This window comes from Capra hircus, chromosome 13, assembly GCF_001704415.2.
Source record: "Capra hircus breed San Clemente chromosome 13, ASM170441v1, whole genome shotgun sequence".
NCBI lineage: Eukaryota > Metazoa > Chordata > Mammalia > Artiodactyla > Bovidae > Capra > Capra hircus.
The window spans coordinates 31703969-31724888 of record NC_030820.1 but is presented as its reverse complement, the minus strand read 5'-3'; the positions used below and the strand labels follow the sequence as shown (position 1 = coordinate 31724888).

The 20920-nt window shown below is 41.1% G+C and overlaps 1 protein-coding gene across 2 annotated transcripts in view; it reads right to left on the bottom strand.

Moving 5' to 3' along the window:
• SLC39A12 (solute carrier family 39 member 12) overlaps positions 1-1194 on the bottom strand; it is an 83977-nt gene extending 82783 nt beyond the window's left edge. For both annotated transcript variants that reach the window (XM_005687983.3, XM_013968564.2), the window contains exon 1: positions 1071-1194. The gene's annotated coding sequence lies outside the window, so the exon portion shown is untranslated. The remainder of the gene's footprint in view (positions 1-1070) is intronic.

The following is a 20920-nucleotide window of genomic DNA, read 5'->3' as shown; positions in this document are numbered from 1 at the left end:
GAACTAGACATAGAGTCAAAAGATAGGAAGAATACACTTCACTGTCTGTCCTAACGGTGCTACAAGTCATAAAACCCAGATGTATGAAAAGATAACTAGTGGGAAGCTGCAATATAGCACACAGAGCTCAGCTCAGTGCTCTGTGATGATCTAGATGGGTGGATGGGGAAGCGGGCTGAGGGAAGGAGGCTCAAGAGGGAAGGGAATATATCTATACTTACAGCTGATTCACTTCGTTGTAAAGCAGAAACTAACACATTGCATAGCAACTATACTTCAATTTTTAAAAAAGAGCAGGAAACACTCTCCATTTTTAAACTGAGGTATAGGTGATTTACAATGCTGTATTAGTTGCAAGTGTACAGGGAAGTGAGTCAGTTATACATATATATTTTTTCAGATTCTTATTTTAGGGTATTATAAGATATTGACTATAGTTTCCTATGCTATACAGTAGGAATTCTTGTTGTTTACCTACTGTATGTACAGTAGTGTATATATGTTAATCCCAAACTCTTTATTTATCTCTCCACACCTCCAAAAGGAAACATCCTCATTTTAACCCATTGATTTATGGGCCTCTTTAGTAAAGTAAGTCAATAAAAGTAAACAGAAAATAAATTGAATACATTACAGATATCACACTGAGTTAGAAGATTTTCAAAAAGGAAAGGACGAAAACAGTAATGTGCAGAACTACTGGTTAGTTTTCAGCTGATTAAAAGTACGAACTATCTTAGAAAAACAAGAGAGTTTCAAGTCCGCATGAAGCATGATAAATCCACATATTTGGGGCTTACTACAGAAGTGAAAAGGACAACTTTAGAGCCAATCAGCTTTCTGGAAAAAAAATATTAATCTCTTCAACCGATTGCTTAAGGAATGCAAAATGTTAACAGCATCTCATGGCAGATCTTGGCTCAGAGATGAGCTAAAATGGCTGTGGGGTAGTAACAAAAATACTAGGATTACTTTTATGGTTTAAAAAGAGAGAGCAAGTTTAAGATTCTTATGTTAGCATTTAAAAAATGACAGAGGATGATACAAACATTTCTAAACCCAGTGCTTACCTTCAGAAGAAAGATAAATGATTATTTATCTGGAGCTCTGTGGCCTTTTAAATCTTGGAGGGTATTTCGTGGTTACAAAGTCCTCTGTTTTTAAAATTCCTTGACTGTGCGCTGGGAGCTAGAGAGGATTATTTCAGCCCAGAAAAGTTTTCAGTTGCTATGGAGAGTAACAATGAAGGTGCATAAAAGTGAGAACTTTCTGTCTGGCCAATTTTCAGGAAAATCAAATCGGTGTCGCTAATGAACCCAACTTTTTATATCAATATTTACCAATTGTCTTAGAATTCTAAGAACAACCTTAGAATTTCTTACAGCCACTTGCCCTTTAAAGGATAGATCTAGGTCAAACGAGTTCACTTACAGAATGGAAAGGTTTTCATGTTAAATGAAGATTTCTTTTATTTCTCAGATGATTTTGTGATAACTGCTTTATCCACACTCAAACCAAAGATCTGTTAAAAAAAAAAAAAGACAGGCTCATTAGAACTTTATTTTATAAGTTACAGGATTTTAAACAATTTCAGGCGTTCTTAAGTCCATTTTTCAAAAAAAAAAAAAAAAGCATTTGCTAGAGGAAATTCTTACCTGGGACTCAAGAGGGAAACTTTAATTAGCTGTGTATATTCTGATCTCAGAGTCTGTGTTAAAAGTAATTACATCATGCCCTCCGGTGCTGTGAAACGAGCTCTCACTAACTTATTAGGGAATAAACGACTGAAAGAACAAATGTGGTAAATTTTATAGGCGGTAAGAGAAGTTAAAAACCCAAGATTTCAAAGTGGACATGGAAACAGCACAGAGGCTCCAGAGACACAAAATGAATCTGAAAAACGCAGGAAAGGAGAGGGATTTCTGAGTTGGGTTCTGAGGTGGTGGTTGGGGAGGGAGACCAAGGCAAAAAACAAAGAAGGTGAGATAATTGTTCTCAAACGTTCATTGGATATGAAGATTGGGAACAAGAGGGAAATGATCCTAGGACAATGCTGGTAAGCCTGTTAGAAATAGGGACGGCCAACGCTTCCAGAAAACACCCAGCTGCTCTTGACCTACACATCAGGGAACACTCAAGATTTATCTAAACTGTCAGGGGAAGGGCCATGGCCTGTATCTCTCCACATCTGTGGGAAGATATTCCTGAAGTAGGAGTCCAAAACCATGCGTCCAACAGAGGAGTGAGGAGGTGGTCAAGACCTTCCAGCCGTGGAGGTGGATGCAGAACAGGAAATGGACTCCGGACCAGAGAGGGCACCTTGGGCAAAGCTCCCCGCAAGCTCCTGCTCCCGATCTACTGCCCACCCAGCAACTGGAACCACCTGAGCATCATTTGTAGGCTCTGCCCCATCTCAGTCTCAGGGACTCGGTGAGCCGGTATCTAAGTAGCCCAAAGTCTGCTGAGCGAATTATCCAGCCCTCTTGTCTCCTGCTGCTTTTCAGAACTTCAGCTTTGCCTTATTTCTGGAATTAAGCCCTTGCTTCCTGGTCCACTTCCAATCATCAGATCCCCAGATCAGCCCTCCCAGCCCAAGTCCCTCCGTATAATTTTCCGGGTTAAAGCAGAGCTGCATCTTGACTGGCTATGAAGTGGTCCTGGGGGAGCGCCCCCTGCTGGAACTTTGAGATCTTTCTCCTGATTCCCAGATGGATATCCAGCCTGAAGTCCTATGTTTCCTAGTCTCAGGGGCCCTGTGGCTAGGGATCCGCGCCTTTTAGAGCCCCAGCAGGTTACCTCCTGCAGGAATTCTCAAACACCCATTACTAGTCTCAGCTGATCCCAGCACCTCAACCAGGCCACCCAGGAGCTAAGTGGCTGTCAACTAAGTGAACTTTTCCCTCAGGTCACAGTCTGTATCATTTGCCTGGAGGCTTGCTCTCCCCTCAGAGTCATACAGAAGTCAGCCACCGACCAGATTTCTTTTCCTGCCTCAGAGTGAGACAGCCATTAGGAGGGGCAAGGAGAAGCCTTGGAGGAAGGTGGAAGGCAGGCAGATCCCAAGGAAGAAGGAGGAAGCACTTGGCTGAACAGTGAGGTGTTGCTTTCTTCATCTGATCTGGGTTATAGCTCTTAACTCTTCATCCCCAACCTGCCTGCTTCCCCAACAAGCCTGAAATCAACCTTGCTTAAGCATGGTTATATTTGCAATCCAAACCAGCCTCTGGGGATAATGAGTTTCAGGTGTAAATTAACCCCCTTTATGTACAAAGAAGGAGTTCATTGACTCCTGGTTGACATTTACAAGGATTTACAAGGGTTTACTAATTTGGAAATAGTTTCATCTGCTGCAGTATCTCCTGATAAGTTGTTGTTTAGTCATTAAGTCCTATCCAACTCTTTTGCAGTCCCATGGATTGTTACCTACGGAGGTCCTCTGTATTCCTTTTCCTAGGAAAAGGAAAAGGAGTATGTCAAAGCTGTATATTGTCACCATGCTTATTTAACTTATATGCAGAGTACATCATGAGAAATGCTGGGCTGGATAAAGCACAAGCTGGAATCAAGATTGCTTGGAGAAATATCAATAACCTCAGATATGCAGATGACACCACCCTTATGGCAGAAAGTGAAGAACTAAAGAGCCTCTGATGAAAGTGAAAGAGGAGAGTGAAAAAGTTGGCTTAAAACTCAACATCCAGAAAAACTAAGATCATGGCACCTGGTCCCATCACTTCATGGCAAATAGATGGAGAAACAGTGGAAACAGTGGCAGACTTTATTTCTGGGGGCTCCAAAATCACTGCAGATAGTGACTGCAGCCATGAAATTAAAAGACACTTACTCCTTGGAAGAAAAGTTATGACCAACCTAGGCAGCATATTACAAAGCAAAGCTATTACTTTGCCAACAAAGGTCAGTCTAGTCAAGGCTATGGTTTTTCCAGTAGTCATTTATGGATGTGAAAGTTGGACTATAAAGAAAGCTGAGCACCAAAGAATTGATGCTTTTGAATTGTGGTGTTGAAGAAGACTCTTGAGAGTCCCTTGGACTCAAGGAGATTCAACCAGTCCATCCTAAAGGAAATCAGTCCTGAATGTTTATTGGAAGTACTGATGTTGAAGCTGAAACTCCAATACTTTGGCTATCTGATGTGAAGAGCTGACTTATTTGAAAAGACCCTGATACTGGGAAAGATTAAAGGTGGGAAGAGAAGGGGGCGATAGAGGATCAGATGGTTGGATGGCATCACTGACTCAATGGGCATGAGTTTGAGTAAACTCTGGGAGTTGGTGATGGACAGGGAGGCCTGGTGTGCTGCAGTCCATGGGGTTGCAAAGAGTCAGACACAACTGAGCGACTGAACTGAACTGATCTGAGGCTCCTCTGTCCATGGGATTTCCCAGTCAGGAATACTAGGGTATGTTTCCATTTCCTTCTCCAGGAAATTTTCCTGACCCAGGATCAAACCTGCATCTCCTGCTTAGCAGGCAGATTCTTTACCACTGAGCCACTAGGGAAGTCAGTCTCCTGATATACAGGGACTTTTTTTTTGTGCTGACACAGGAAGATGTAATAGGAGGTAGAAGGGAAGCTAGAAGACATTAATCTGTCCTACCTTCAGCTCCAATTCTTTGCCGTCCTGTGTGATCTGAGTTTCAAACTTCTATCTCATATCAGTATTGGAGAAGGCAATGGCAATCCACTCCAGTACTCTTGCCTGGAGAATCCCATGGATGGAGGAGCCTGGTAGGCTACAATCCTTGGGGTACTAAGAGTCAGACACGACTGAGCGACTTCACTTTCACTTTTCACTTTGCTGCACTGGAGAAGGAAATGGCAACCCACTCCAGTGTTCTTGCCTGGAGAATCCCAGGGATGGAGGAGCCTGGTGGGCTGCCGTCTATGGGGTCGCACAGAGTCGGACACAACTGGAGCGACTTAGCAGCAGCAGCATGTCAATATAATGCCTTGACCTGGAAAGAATTTAAAGGGGCCCACCAGGTAACATGAAATGCAAGATGGCAGCCACTTCAGAAGAGGCTGAATAAAGTGTAGAGCCATCTTGTGTCGTTCAGGGTGGCCATGCACAGCTTTGCAGGTTGTGTACGGTACAACCCTAGGGATCATCATTCACTTCCATAATCATCACAGATTTATAGATTCATTATATGAATATTCCAGCAAATGTCCTGAAGAAATGAGACTCTGAGCTCGTGGTAGGACTGCTTGTGTCCCTCTTCCTCAGCTTCCACTTCACTCTGTGTGGGGCCATCTCTGGCAATGAGATGAGGTCCTAAGACTCAGCTACTTCTGGGCCTTGCTTTTCCCCCTGTCCTCCTATTATGCTGTCTTCTTCCCTCTTTTCCAAGACTCTAACCTCCCTAAGTCATAACTAAATAAAGTTTATTAACATTTTTGAATTGTCTTTAATGCCTAGGCACTGGGCTAAGTAACCTCACATGTATTTTCTCATGTGATTTCAACAGAACGTAATTAACTTCATTTTTTTAACATTTATTTTTGGCTGCACTGGGTCATCATTGCTTTGTGAGGGCCTTCTCTAGTTGTGGTTTTCGGGCTTCTTGTTGTGATACCCTTCTCTTGTTGCAGAGCGTGGGCTCTAGGGTGCATAGGGTTAGTTGCCCCGTGGCATGTGGGATTGTACTGGATCAGGGGTCAAAACTGTGTTCCCTGTATTGGCAGACAGGCTCTTAACCACTGGACCACCAGGAAGTCCTGAACCTGATGAACTTCTTCTCACTGTACATTTCTAAAATCCCCAGGTCACACAGCTAGTAGATGACACCAGAAATCCAGGCCTGTATACATCAAACTTGGTGCTTATACCAGCAAGCAACTGTCTGTTGCAATGTGATTCCATTTTTATTCGTTAAGTCTAGGTTTCTTTTTACAATGAATCATGGGCTACACAAAGGAATCAGGCAAAAGTTCATCATAAATGAAACAATCTTTTCCTGGATAGGTCATTATATAGTATTGGGTAGAGTTTTTTAAAAAAGTTTTTTTAATAAAAAAATTAAAAATTCATGTGATACAGATAGGCATTTTGATTTTTGAATTCTCCTCAAAACTCCTTCAGCACAAAAGTTCTCAGGGAAAAAAGTTTCTTCAGTAAAAAAGTAAAACTTTAAAACAAATAGAACTTCAAGCTCTCCTTTTCTGTAATACATAATAGTTCTACCCATTAGGCATTTGAAACAAACACTACTCCTTCTTCAACTATTTTCTCAGAGGAAAATCTGAACGTTCAATTGAGAGACAGCATCTACAGGGTAGATACTAGAGTCTTATCCATCTCCTGATTCTGTGACATCACTATCTCCACCAGTTAGGAAATGTCACCTGTTTTAAATGTTGACATTTAGGTGATCTTTGATTTGGAAACTAATAGTAAACATGATTTTTAAAAAAACACATATTTTATGTGCAACTTTCAAACAGTATTTTCTTTTCCTTATGAAAACCATGTATAACTACTAATAAAAAAAGATATCCAAGAGCATTAAAAAAAGAGAAGGTTGTGTCTCTACCCAAGATAACAAATGGATTATGTTATATGCATAGTTTTGAAACAGTGTTTTTACTGTTATATTGTGTCAGACCTGCTAAAAATGGCTTTATTAGTCATTTCAAAAATTCACCTTTTGGAATATTATTCCACCATGAAAAGGAAAGAAATTGGGTCATTTGTAGTAATGTAACTGAAACTAAAGCCTTACAGAGTGAAGTTAAAAAGAGAAAAACAAATATCACGTATTAACACATATATGAGAATTCCCTGGTGGCTCAGTAGTAAAGAATCCACCTGCCAATTCAAGAGTAACAGGTTTAATCCCTCTGTTGGGAAGATCCCCTGGAGAAGGAATGGTGGCCCTCTCCAGTATTCTTGCCTGGGAAATCCGACGGTCTGAGAAGCCTAGCAGGCTATGGTCCATGACATCATAAAGAATCAGGCATGACTTAGAGACTAAACAACCACACATATGTATGGAACCTAGAAAAATGGTACTGATGAATCTATTTTCAGAGCAGGAGTAGAGATGCAGACATAGAGAATGAGGATATGGACGCAGAGGTGAGAAGGCGAGGGTGGGACGAACTGAGAGAATAGCATTGACGTACCTACACTCCCGTGTGTAAGACAGCTAGCAGGAAGAGCTCGGCTCGGTGCTCTGTGATGGCCTAGAGCCGTGGGGTGGGAGGAAGGGGGGTGAGGGTCAAGAAGGAGGGGATATATGTATGCATATAGCTGATTCATGTTGTTGTACAGCAGAAAGTAACACATTATAAAGCAATTAAGCTCCAATAAAAATATAAAATAAATAATATGATCCCCAAAAGTTTACCTTTCACTTTGGCTTTGATGATCCTCATTATAGCCAGCTTTTCACATCATTCATTTCCGCTCTTTTTATTTCCTTCCTCCTTTTATCCCATCTTTCCATGGTTCTGTCTTTGGGAATGAAGCTTTGAGTGGCAGATGTTGCTAGATGTCTCTCTGTTAACCATTCTTCCTGCCTTCATTTCTTCAGGGCAGCAAAGTGCTCAACTAAAAACCCTTGCTTCTCCGGACTCTTTAAAAGACAGGTGACACAGCTCTGAGGTGATGTTAAGTGGTAGTCCGCTGGGGGCATCAAAGGGGGCATCCCACTTGGGACGTAGAAGTGACACAGCTGTGGCCCCGGGGGAGGTAAAAAGCAAAAGAACAAGAGCCTCCCCCTTCCAACTGAAACAGGAAGACAGAAGTAGAGCCTAGGCCTCAGAAGTATCACCCAAACCACCCTAGCAGCCCTGGCTGCCCATTCTTGGACTGTTGGTTGAGTGAAATCCAGAAACCTAACCTCTATCTGTGAACTTCTTTCTGTTCTCTGTTGATTTGCACCAAATGTAAACACTGCTACCCCTTGAGACAACAATGATATGTCTTGCCATCTTTTTCTGCTTCCTTTAAAAATTTTGTTTGGAATATAGTTGCTTGACAATGTTGTATTAGTTTCTGCTGTACAACAACCTGAATCAGCTATATGTATACATATCTTCCCTCCCTCTTAAGCCTTTCCCCACTACCCCCACCATCTCACCCCTCTAGGTAATCACAAAGCCCCATTTTTCTGCTTCTTAAAGCAGTATTTTCAGACATGGAGAAAGCTCATGGAAACGGAGAGTTGGAATGAGGAGGCCTGGTGACCACTTAATTTCCCAGTTACTTCCTGAGTCACTCAGAGTGAGTCACTGTGTAAACAGGTGTATGAGTCATCTATTTCTGTACCACACTGAACCGCAAGCTTGGGCTATGGTTGACATGTTGATTATCCCACAGTTTCTGTGGGTTGGGAGTCCAGGAGTGGCTCACATGGGCCGTCCACTCTAGGGTTTCATCAGGCTACAATCCAGGTGATGACCAAGGCTGAGGTTTCTTTTGAAGACTGGACTGTGGAAGAATCCCCTTTCAAGCCCATGTGGTCCTTGGCAATCTAGTGAATTCTAATCCCAGGTGACACCGCATATTGAACTGGTCAGAAGTGAATTACCTACACTCAATAGGAGAGATATACTAACAGTGTGAATACCAGGAGGTGGGGTATCAAAGGGAGAAGAGTGGAATCACTTTGCTGAGTGCCTGAAACTAACACAATATTGTAAATCAACTGTAGTGTCATTTCTTTTTAAAACTTTTTTTGGCCAAATTGCACAACAAGCAAGATCTTAGTTCCCCAACCAAAGACAGAACCCATGCCCCCTGCAGTGAAAGCACAGTGCCCTAACCACTGGACCACCAGAGAATAAATAATATTTATTAGTTTCTATTATTTTAGAAGTTATTATTTATTCCCTACATTTCCATTTAAAAAGGGAGAAGAGTGTGAAATGATGTGGGTGAATATGATGATTAACATTCCAAAGGCTATGGTTTGCATCCATGTTCTTTTCTGAGGAGGTGAGGCTTCCCTGGTGGCTCAGACGGTAAAGCATCTGCCTGCAATGTGGGAGGCCGGGGTTCGATTCCTGGGTCGGGAAGATCCCCTGGAGAAGGAAATGGCAATCCACTCCAGCACTCTTGCCTGGAAAATCCCATGGATGGAGGAGCCTGATAGGCTACAGTCCATGGGGTCGCAAAGAGTCGGACACGACTGAGTGACTTCACTCACTTCACTCACTCTTTTCTGAGGAGGTAAGGAAAATGGAATTTCTGACATCTTTCTTCATCTCCTAATCACTCTCCAACTGGTTTCAAAGTCCTCCTGGAGTTAGCTATGTGTGCTAAGTCACTTCAGTCGTGTCTGAAGGCAAGAATACTGGAGTGGGTTGATATGTCCTCCTCCAGAGGACCTTCCTGACCCACGGATTGAACCCCAGTCTCACGTCTTCTTCATTGTCAGATGAGCTCTTTACCGCTAGTGCCACCAAAGACGTTACCAGTCAAAGGATGTATTTAACATTTGATACTTCTTCAGAATCTTGAGTACTGGTCCAAACCACTGGGAATTGTGTCTTTTCAAAAATTCAACTTCTCATTTGTTTGATTCTAAAATTGAGAAGTTATCCTTTGTAGTTTGAGATTAAAGGATATTCCATTAAAGTATATAACCATCAAACGTATTTTTTTATCCACACACTTAAAATATTGCAGTTTCTAGAATATTTTTAGGAAAACAGTAGAATCCTTACTGAACATTTTATTCTCCTTTTAAGATCGAAACTTTGGTATTCATAGTTAAATATGTCAAAAGTATGTGACTTGAGCTGAAATTTGTCTTTTGAATATCGTTTAACCTGATGACTTTAAAAATAATGTGAACTCAAATCTTGCCAAGAAAAAAATGATTCAACATTTATGTTGAATAAACTAATGACATTCAAGAGCATTTTACAAAATAAATTGTTCACTGCTTATTCAACGGATTTTCATTTTGGCATGAAAAGATTTACAATATTTGTGTAATTATTAGGCACATTATATAATTAAAAAGTTGTTAAACACTTATGTATAATGCTATTTAGATCATAACTATGTCAAATATATTTGTGGCAAAAGTATTGACTATAAATAAAGTATTAATTGTAGTTCCCCACTGGTGGTAGGAACATAGGTGATTTTTCTTTCCATTTTCAATATTTTCCAAAGTTTCTATAATAAATGTATAATCTTGCACAATAGAGGAAAACTCATTATTAAAAGAAAGGATTTGACTAAATCAATGACTTTCCTTTTTAAATTATTTGTTTTAGCAGCAAAACTCTTTTTTTAAAAAATAAATTCTTAGAGGTCACCCAAATATGTAAATCTGAGAAGAGTGATGATTGTGTTTTGGAGATATTCTTTATTGTTTCTGGATTCCATAATATCCGAGGGTTCTTGAGAACACATTTGAAAACCACTAGACTAGTTTCTAGAATTCCTTAAAGCAGGCTGTGCTGGTAATAGGAGCCAGCAGACCTGTGGAAAGAATACTGAATACTGGCCCTGAGTAGGACTTCTTATGGGACCTCTGAGCCTTCTTCTCTCCCTTTTAAGATGCATATATCATCTGCCCTCAGGACATTTTAGTACCTGGCACGTATAGGAGCTCAGTCATCACACTGCAGTCATCTATAAGCTCTGTGATGTAATTCCATGTAATTCACTCTACAGTCCTTTCCACTTCAGTTCCTTCTTTTTCTTTTTCCCCTTAAAAAAAAAAATATTTACTTTTGGCTGTGCTGGGTCTTCATTGCTGTGCACAGGCTTTCTCTAGTTGTGGTATGTGGGCTTTGTTGCCCCACAGCATGTGGAATCTTCCCAGACCAGGGATCGAACCTGTGTCTCCTGCATGTCAGTCAGATTCTTAACCATTGGATCACCAGAGAAGTCATCCTTGGCTTCTTCTCCAGGCCACTTTGCTTCCGTTACACTGAATTTCCCCAGGTTCTAGTATTCATGATATTCTCTCAAACTGAAAAGCCCCTTTCTCCTCTCGGCTGCTGAATCTAGTTTGTTTTCCTAAGACCCAGCTCAAATTCCACTTGCTTTGGAAAGCCTTTCACGATTCTCATGTGTGGTAGAATCTCCATAATGTGTGCCTTGTGATATTTTTTTATCCCACTTGCCCCATGGTATGCTAACTCATGTGTTTACATCTTGTTACGTCTTAGCTGCACTCATCAATGGGGCACGGGTCGTAATCATTTTTGTGTTCCTAGCATTACACACTGTACTTGATAAATAGAGGGGACCCATCAACAGAAAATAGTGACCACAAGCAGTAAACAATAATATAGACACTTCACTGCATTGACTTAAGATTATTAGTGCTTGCAAACAAAGAGAGGAATCCACAGTTTTTGAGTCTACTGATAAATGTGGAATCAGAGTACGTCTTTGAATGGATGGAATTCCTACTGTTAGGAACAGGGAAGGACCTGGCAGTGGAAGATGCCAGCACAGGTAAGATGCGGAAGTACGAGAGTGCTCTTGAGTCCTGAAGATGGACAGAAGTCCCACCCTTTGGAAACACACCTCAAGCCAATCCAGCAAGGGATTTTTCCCACAAGATGTCAAAATGTAAATCACTGGGGAATGAGAATCTATTTTTCAGTTAATTTGTTAAACTTATCTGTCCAATACTGAACAAAACTATTACTTTTCCAAATGGTTTAAATAGTTTGGTTGATACTGATTCACAAAACTGTTGAAAGTCAGAGTAACACCCATGTGCATGAGAAATATGACTTTTTATATTCTTATGCTAACTTAAATCTAACTCTGAGCCTCCTTGTCAACTGGCCAGAGAGAAATTCCATCCTGAACTGGATCAAAAGTCCCAGGTCAAACACCAGGGAGACCTAATCAGTGATACCCTCTGGCACTGGCTCGGGATCTTCTCACCCTAAGTCCTGTGGTCTGCTTTTGTTGAGTGCTTCTCCTGTCTCCATTCTGTGTGGGGCTCAGAATCCTTGCTAAGACTGAAGCTCTTCTCTCTCTCAGTTTAAGGCACTCTGATGTCTGGTCACCCCCAAGAGAGCAAATTCAGGCCCTCAACAGATTGAATAATGATCCCTTCCCACATTAAGGAGGACAACCCGGTTACTCAGTTTACTGATTCAAACGCTGATCTCATCCAGAAACAGGTTCACAGACACACCCAGAATATGGGTTGTGTTGAACCAATTATCTGGGCACCCTGTGGCCCTGTTGAGGCCTAAAAGTAACTATCAGATCAGTTTATGATTGAAACTCAGCTTCCAGGACTTCTCTGGTGGTCCAGTGGTTAAGACTCTGTCCTCCCAAAGCAGGGGCTCAGTTTCAATCCCTGGTTGAGGAACTAAGATCATACTTGCTGCGTGGCATGGTCCAAAATTTTTTTAATTAAAAAACAAAACAAAAAAAAAGAAACCCAGCTTTCTATTACATTAGAACTTATAGAAACTCAGCTTCTCTTTGGGGCCATGTAGCATTTCCCATGTGAACCTCTTTAGACTGTAGAATATAACAGAGTAAATCTCAATCTAGTGAGGGCCTGAATAAAACAAAAGGGCAAGGACTTCCCTGGTGGTCCAGTGGTTAAGACTTCACCTTCCAGTGCAGGGAATGTGGGTTCCATCCCTGGTTATGGGAGCTAAGATCCCATATGATTCAAGGCCAAAACACCAAAACATAAAACAGAAGCAATATTGTAACAAATTCAATAAGTGCTTTAAAAATGATCCCTGTCAAAAAAAATTTTTTTTTAAAAGGGCAAAGGAAGGGAGAATTTGTTCCTTCTACATAATGATCTTTGAGCTGGGACATTGGGTCTTTGACATCCTGAGGCTTGGCGCTGTGGAATACACTCAGTTGAAGACTGTCCAGAAGAACACAGTGGCTTGGATTCTTTGAGATCAGCTTCAGGAAAAGCTACCTGATACTGTCTGGCTTCCCAAGACATATATTCCTTGCTCCTCTTGGCCCCCATGGGAACCCCAGAGAATTGAGATTTTCCTGCTTGTCGAGGAAAAGGTGTGGTTAGGAGGAAGAGAAGCAAGTGCAGTGATGGAAAACATCTTGAAGATGAGCTCCGGGGAACACGGTGGCTAAACAAGTTCCAGTTGGCTGAGGCCCCTTTGGAGGTTGTGCCAGATTCTCTGTCACTTGGCAGCGGAGTCCTTGTCAGCTGCTCAGGCTGAGGTTCCAGACTGGGTCTGCTTCCTTCAAGCTCTGCAAGTTTGGCTTGGGTGTCTTTGCTGGGTAGGGAGTGGCCCCGTGGATAGTCAAAGTGGTTTTGAACCCAGGACTAGCTGCTCACCCCTCAAAAGCCAAAAAAGAGGCCAGATTGGCGGAAAGGAAAGTTTGCTTTATTTTGGATGCTGGCAACCGGAGAGTGTGGGACAGATGTCTGTCCAAAGGCTGACTGCCCGTGCCCCATTCACAATCAGTGGGCAAGAGTTTTTATAGATGGAGGGGGCTACATGCAGAAACAGCACAGTCAGCTCTGACAGTCATCTTGAAATTGGTCATTGGTGGTCTGCTCAGCATCATCCTGATTGTTTTAAGTACAGTTAATCTTCATTTCCAAGGTTGATCAGTTTCCATTTCCTTGAGGCTAATCCTTGGAACTTTGGCAAATTTGTCATGGCTCGAAACTGGTCATCATGTAGTCAACCTCTTCCACTTGGTGGGGGTTTCAGTATCTATAACAGAGCTCATGGGATATGGCTCAGAATAGTATATATAGCCCTGGAGAAGGAATTAAATGTCCTTGACTATTCTTAATCACATTATTACTATTTGATCTCCGTTGATTGTTTTCCTTCTTTCTGCATTTTCTCACTTCTCTGATTAAACTTTTAATCTTTGACTGAGGTTTTTCCACAGATGAAAGGCAGGCTGAGGACACTGTGGGGAGAGGGGCAAGGACCTGGGGTCCTGCTCAGTTTTAAAAGAGGGAGTCCCAGTACCTGCTTTGTGATGCATCCACCGTAGGGACTTGAGGTGAGCACAGGTATATCTGGCCAGGCTGTGGTTCATAAGGAGAGGTGGCTCAAAGCACAAGCAGGGGGCTGGTGGGGTGCACAGCATATGGGAACAGACTTCCAACAAAAACAGTTCTTAAGTAATCTGCCTCTAGTTACAGCCTAGGGACACACGGCAGCAAAGGCCCAGATAGAAGCTTGGACAAGTCCAGAGAAAATAGCAACATTTTATTATGAGACCAGAGATCAATAACACAAACACACAGACAAACCTGTAGCCCGGTATTTCCTGGAGGGAGTCAAACCTTGCCAGGTGAATGAACTCTCCCATTTGGAGAAGTAGATTCCTAGGCACTGTCAATCCAATACCCTCTTTTCTTCTCCACTGGAGAATTCAGATCCTCCTCCTGGATCCACACCAGTTCAAGAGTCAGGGCCTGAGTTGGGAAATTAACCCCCAGGGTGGTACATGGAAGTAAGCAGAACACACTCCAGGACCAGCTGGAATTCATTTGATTGCCTGCCACTGGGCCTGGCATTTGAAAGGTACTTCATCAGTTACCCTGTAACCTTTTGAGCCAAGTGTTACTCTGATTTCCAGAAAAATGGAGGAAAACAGAGACAGAATCTTCTTTGAAAGATGGATGGCAATTTTTCTTAAAGAAGTTGATCAGGTTTCTCCTGCTCTCTCACATCTCAAGACAGCATAACTGGATTATAGAGTTAAGATGGTCCTGAGTGTGAGAAGTTTCCCATTCACTCCCTTTTAGAAGATGAGCAAACTGACCCAGGGAGACTGATGTTTCCATGAAGTGAGATTCTGTATGTTGATCAACAGTTTTGTTATTACCAACAACACAGAGAAATGGTTCTTTTCACAAAGATCTAGGGATTTGCCCAGGTTCACATAATGTCAGGCCTTTCCCTTCCTGGAGTTTATAGTCTAAGGCTGGATAAGAGAGGCAAATTGTCAACTCACACATGCTCGTTCATGGTGATGGTGGAAGGGAGTATAAGAATGCTGCAGCCTTGGGAGAATATCTTAATTCATTTGGGCTTCTATAACAAGATACATGGTGGCTTACAAACAACGGAAATTCATTCCTCACTGTTATGGAGGCTGGGAAGTCCAAGACTGAGGTGCCAGCAGATTCAGTGTCTGGTGACAACCAGCTTCCTAGTTAATAGAAGATGGACTTCCCTTTGTGGGGTCTCTTTCATAAGAGCACTAGCTAATCCATTCATAGGGGTTCTGCTTTCATGACCCAATCACCTCCCAGAGACCTTACCTCCAGATACTATCACTTTGGGGGTGAGGTCTCAACCTATATGGATTTGGTAGGGGGGTTGCATATATTCAGTCCATAGCAGAGAGTATAAGGGAGTTCAGAAAAGAAGTAAAGAAGTGGATTTTAGCACCAACAATTTCTGATTAATAGAATTGAAAAACTGCAGTTTTCATTAACTTCCATGCTGTTTGGTTATATGACTTTGACCTCAAGGATTGTTTGAGATTTATAATAGCTTTGGAGAAAATTATACCTTCACATAAAAATGATTCCAGAATAGATTGCTCATCAAAATCACAGCCTGAGGGTATCAGAATCCCCTGGGATACTTGTTGAAATGCAGATTCCAGGTTTGGACCCACATCTACTTAATCAGAATCACAAGCAGGGGCCCAGAGGACTCTCTATTTTAAATGATCTCTCTGAGAGACTCTTATGCCCATCAAAGTTTGAGAACCCCTGCCAAAATCCTGAATTAAGAGCAAGCCCAGGCAGTCTTGAACTTTCCTGCCCTTGAAGAAAAAAAAATAAGTCAACAGAAAAAAGAACATGGTAGCATCACAGGTTTCTTGAAATTTCACAGAGAACTGTTTGTATGTGAGCTGTAAGCAGACCCACAAGGAGAAGGGTTAACTCAAACCCGCAGAGCTAGTTGAATGAGATCAACAGTCTTTGCCAAAACCTAACTGTGCAGACCTGCCATGAATAACTTGAACATTTTAAAGGTCCCGCAGCACAGCCAGGATCTCCAGCCAACTCAGAAAGCCTTTCCAATGTCAGTGTCACCTTTTGTTGAAAAAAGTTGCCTGTCAGGGGTCCCTTCTAAATGAAAAACATTATTTACAAAATGTTAAGGAAATTCTAATACCAAAATATGTATTCCTGGTATGTTGTTGAGAGGTTTGGGCAACATTTCCAGTGTATTTCTACATCAGAAAATTCACTAACTGATCTCCCATAATTGTGAGTGACATTACTATACTCATGTTTTCAAGAATTTTGACCTCATAGGGAATCCTGAATAATTAACCTTCATGGAAGTATTATTTAACATCATTTTGTCATCACCAACTTCATGAAATCACCCAAGGAGTTCTTATCTGTTTATTCTGTCTTGCTAGTCAAGCCAATGCCTTAGTCCCATCCCCAGGTTCTAGTTTCATGGGCCTGGAGTGGGGCTCAGGTGTTTACCATATACAATCAGTGTTGAAACACCCATTTACAGCCAATACAACAGATTTTTCTTAACTTATTTGCAGAATATAAATTCTCAAAAATGTAGGTGACTTATATTCTCAATAATACAAAGGTTTCTAAATTAAGATAGAATTTTCTACTTTTAATTTTGTTATAGAGACAAGCCAACAATTGTTCTATGTATTCCGTAGTTATACAGTCTAAGTCGTGGGGTGGGGGTATATCTGAGCCTAAATCTTTTTTTCAGTAAGGGGGAGACTGTTTTTATTTAATTTTATTGTTTTCTTGTTGGAGTGTAATTGCCTTACAATGTTGTGCTAGTTTCTGCTGTAGAACAATGTGAATCAGCTACATGTATACATACACCCCCTCTTTCTTGAGCCTCCCTCCAACCACTGGATCCCAGCCCTCCAGGTCATCACAGAGCGTGGAGCTGGGCTCCCTGTGCCATGCAGCAGCTTCCCACTAGCCATCTGCCTAACACATGGCCATGTAGATATGTCAGCGCTGCTCTCCCAATTCACCCTTCTCTCTCTGATCTTGATGCTTACTAAGTTTACTACAGTAAATAATGGCCCCAAATTTCAGTGTCTCAGTGAAAAAGAAGTGTTATTTCTGAAGGCCTTCCTAGGTTAAGCCATGTCACACACACAGCTTTGATTATTTGTGTTTTAAGGCAAAGTAGTAGTTAGACAGGTCGTCTCCTTGGTCAGGTCAATTGGGTGGAGCCTGACATGGTATCAGGATGCTCTGAATGCAGGTCAGGTGTAGGGAGGACCAAACAGAAGATGACTTCCTGTCAGTATTTGAGGCAATTGCTAAACTCCAGCCCCTGCCACATGCATCTCACTTTTCTACTTAATGACAAGCTGTTTCTTATCTCAGTGGCTTTGGCCAAGTTCTTCCTATCTCTGGCATCCATTCCCACCTGCCTTCCTTCCTCCTCAAGATTCTATCATCTCATCAGGCTCTGCCCAGTCTCCACCTATCAGAAGCTGTTCCTGACACTGAGTTGTTCTATAATGAAACAAATAAAGCTTAGCCTTTGGGGCCCCTCACTCACATGGGTCCCTTCTAAACCCCTGGGAGGGACCATGGAAATACTTTTATGTGGTCATGTTTCTTAAATCTGCAGAAATAAGAGATTTTAACCATAAAAGATTCAGACTGTCTATTTCAACTAATCCCTTGTCAAACTTTCTCTTGTATTAAGCCCTGTTGGAAAGACCATGAGCATTTTTGAGAACCAGGGTGAATGAACATTGAATGTGGAATACATGTAGTTTGGGTTTAGTGGAATAACATATTTACAAATAATATAATTAGTGATGTTAGTATAAGAATTGCATATCAGTTGGATTCAAAGAAATAGAATCAGTAGAAAATAATAACATAGATAGACTGATGGTAGGTAATTGATAAATGAGAGATAGATGATACATAGATAGCTATACAGATATAGATAATTGATGAATAGATGTATAGATAGACCTTTTAGTTTCACTTGTCTGGAGAACCCTGCAAATACAACAATCAGTAAAATAAAATTTAAAAAAAGTGTAGAGGCATGCTATGGGCTGAATTGTGCCCTCCTCTCCAATTCACATGTTGAAGCCCTAACACAGAACCTCAGAACGTGACTGTATTCAGAGACAGTGTCTTTAAGAACTGGATTATGTTAAAAATGAGGTTTTGGAAGCTCGTACAACTCAACATCAAAAAAAAAAAAAAAAAAAAAAAAAAAAAAACCTCAAATGAAAAATGGGCAGAAACCTGATATACAGTTTTCCAAACAGGAAATACAGATGGCCAACAGTCACATGAAAAGATGTTCGGTGTCACTAATCATCAGGGGAATGCAAATCAAAGTCACAATAAGATATCACCTCACATCTGTCAGCATGATCATGATCAAAAAGAACACAAATAACAAACATTGGCAAGGATGCAGTGAAAAGGGAACCTTCACACACTGCTGCTGGGAATGTAAACTGGTTCAGTCGGTGTGAAAACACTATGGAGGTTTCTCAAAAAACTGACATAGAACTACCATATGACCCAGCAATTCCACTCCTGGGTATATATCCAAAAAAAAGAGAAAACATGAATTAAAAAGATATCTGTACCCCAATGTTCATACCAGCATTATTTACAATTGCCAAGATATGGAAGTCAAAAGACGAATGGGTAAAGACGACGTGGTGTACATACAATGCAATATTGTTCGGCCATAAAAAAGAACAAAATTTTGCCATTTGCAGCAACATAGGTGGACCTGCCTGGAGAATCCCAAGGATGGGGGAGGCCAGGAGTCTATGGGGTCGCACAGAGTCGGATGCAACTGAAGCAACTTAGCAGCAGCAGCAGCAGCAGCAGGTGGACTTGGAGGGTTTAAGTCCAGATTCTAAGTAATCAGTCAGGTATAGAAAGATAAATACTGTACAATATCACTCATACATGGAAGCTAAAAGATACAACAAACTAGTGAATAGAGCAAAAACAAAGCAGACTCACAGACATTAAGAACAAATTAATGGTGATGGATCAGTTGGTGAATCCTCCTGCAATTCAGGAGACCACGGTTCAATTCCTGGGTTGGGAAGATCAGCTGGAGAAGGGATAGGCTACCCACTCTGGTATTCTTGGACTTCCCTTGTGACTCAGCTGGTAAAGAATTCGCCTCCAGTGCAGGAGACCTGGGTTCGATCCCTGGGTTGAGAAGATTCCCTGGAGAAGGGAAAGACTACCCACTCCAGTATTCTGGGTCTGGAGAATTCCATGCATTTTATAGTCCATGGGGTCATAGAGTCAGACACAACTGACTTCACTTCACTTCAGTGGTTACCAGTGGGGTGAGAGGGGCAACAAGGGTAGGGGATTAAGAGGTATAAACCATTAGGCATAAAATAAGCTATAAAGATTATACTGTACAATATTGGGAATATGGTCAATATTTTATAATAATTATAAATGGAGAATAATTTTTAAAAATTGCAAGCCACTATATTGTACACCTGTAATTTATATAATAGCATGCATCAACTATACATCAATAAAAAAAAATCACTCCAAAATGATTGTGTGCCTGGACCTCCATTAGACTGTGTTCTTCTTGTGGACCAGCACAGCTTCTCACCCACATTTGAATCTCCAGGACCTAGCTCAACACCTGGGATATGTATGAGATGCTGATGGTATATGTGATGAACAAATAGGTAAATATACAAACAGATGCCCAAGTGAACACTGAAAACAGATGCATCAAGAGATTCCCAGTCTCTAGAGATATCATCTTTATTTTTAGAGATCAAGTTAAAGACTATTCATAATGTTTGAATTCAACTGGGGAAAAAAAAAATTCTTTAAGAATCTTCTGACTGTTGAATTCTGATGAAAACAAGCGCAAAGCCAGTGTGGAGAGCACTTAAACATTTAATCCCCAGAAAGAATTTCTGGTTTTAAAAAAACAAAAACAAATGGACTACAACCACCAAAACCAAAAATAAATGTAAAAAGCAAACAGAACAAAACTGCTCTTCTCCATTTTATAAAATTTCTCTACCCTGCCCCCCATATGCTTAATATGTTACTGAGTTTGAGTACATATATAGATACAGATGACATCTATTTGATTGTATGTTTGAGTGGATAATGCGAGGTGTATTCAGCATCCTACTGAATACAGACTGATAAGACATTTAAGTATGAGACAAAAGTCTGAAGTCCAAAATACTTTCTGTGAAAATGTAGCTCTGAGTTCTAAAGAAAATGACTTGTGTAAAGAATTTGTAAATCATGCTCACTCTTATATTTCTTCTCTTCCATATTTCTAATTCTTTCGTTTCTCTTGTATCTTGAAAGAAAAAAAATGCACATATACAGTTTTTTCAGTATAATTAACCACACACTGCCATGACACTGTAGCCACTATTTCCATTGGAACGTCCTCAAATGGAACATGCTTTGTTCTTACCAAGAAAGTAAAAGCAAGTTGTTTTCTACTGTCCGAGGCATGAGAGAAAGTTGTTTGTTCCCAGAAAGCTTTCTCACAATTGCCCACCTCTTACAACCCCATTAAGTTGGGGTATTGCAAACTCCATCCTACCTCCTAACCAATATGCTGCTTCTTAGTCTCTCTCTCTCTTTTTTTTTTTTTGGCTGCAGCACATGGGATCTTTAGTTGCACCATGCAAGATCTGGTTTCCTTACCAGGGATCAAACTCGGGCCCCCTGCATTAGGAGCTCAAAGTCTAAACCACTGGACCTGGGAAGGACCTAGGGAAGTCCTGTTAGTCTTTCTGAGTTATGGACTTTCTTGAAAAGCTAGCTATTTTCTTCCCAGAAAAAAAAAAAAAAAGGCATAAACACAAATGGAGACAACATTTTGCAAACAATTTGAGATCCCTGTTCAGGTAAGGAGCTTCTGCTTGTGAGTAACCCCTTGGGAAAGGCAAGGATGAATTGGAAATATGATACCAGGG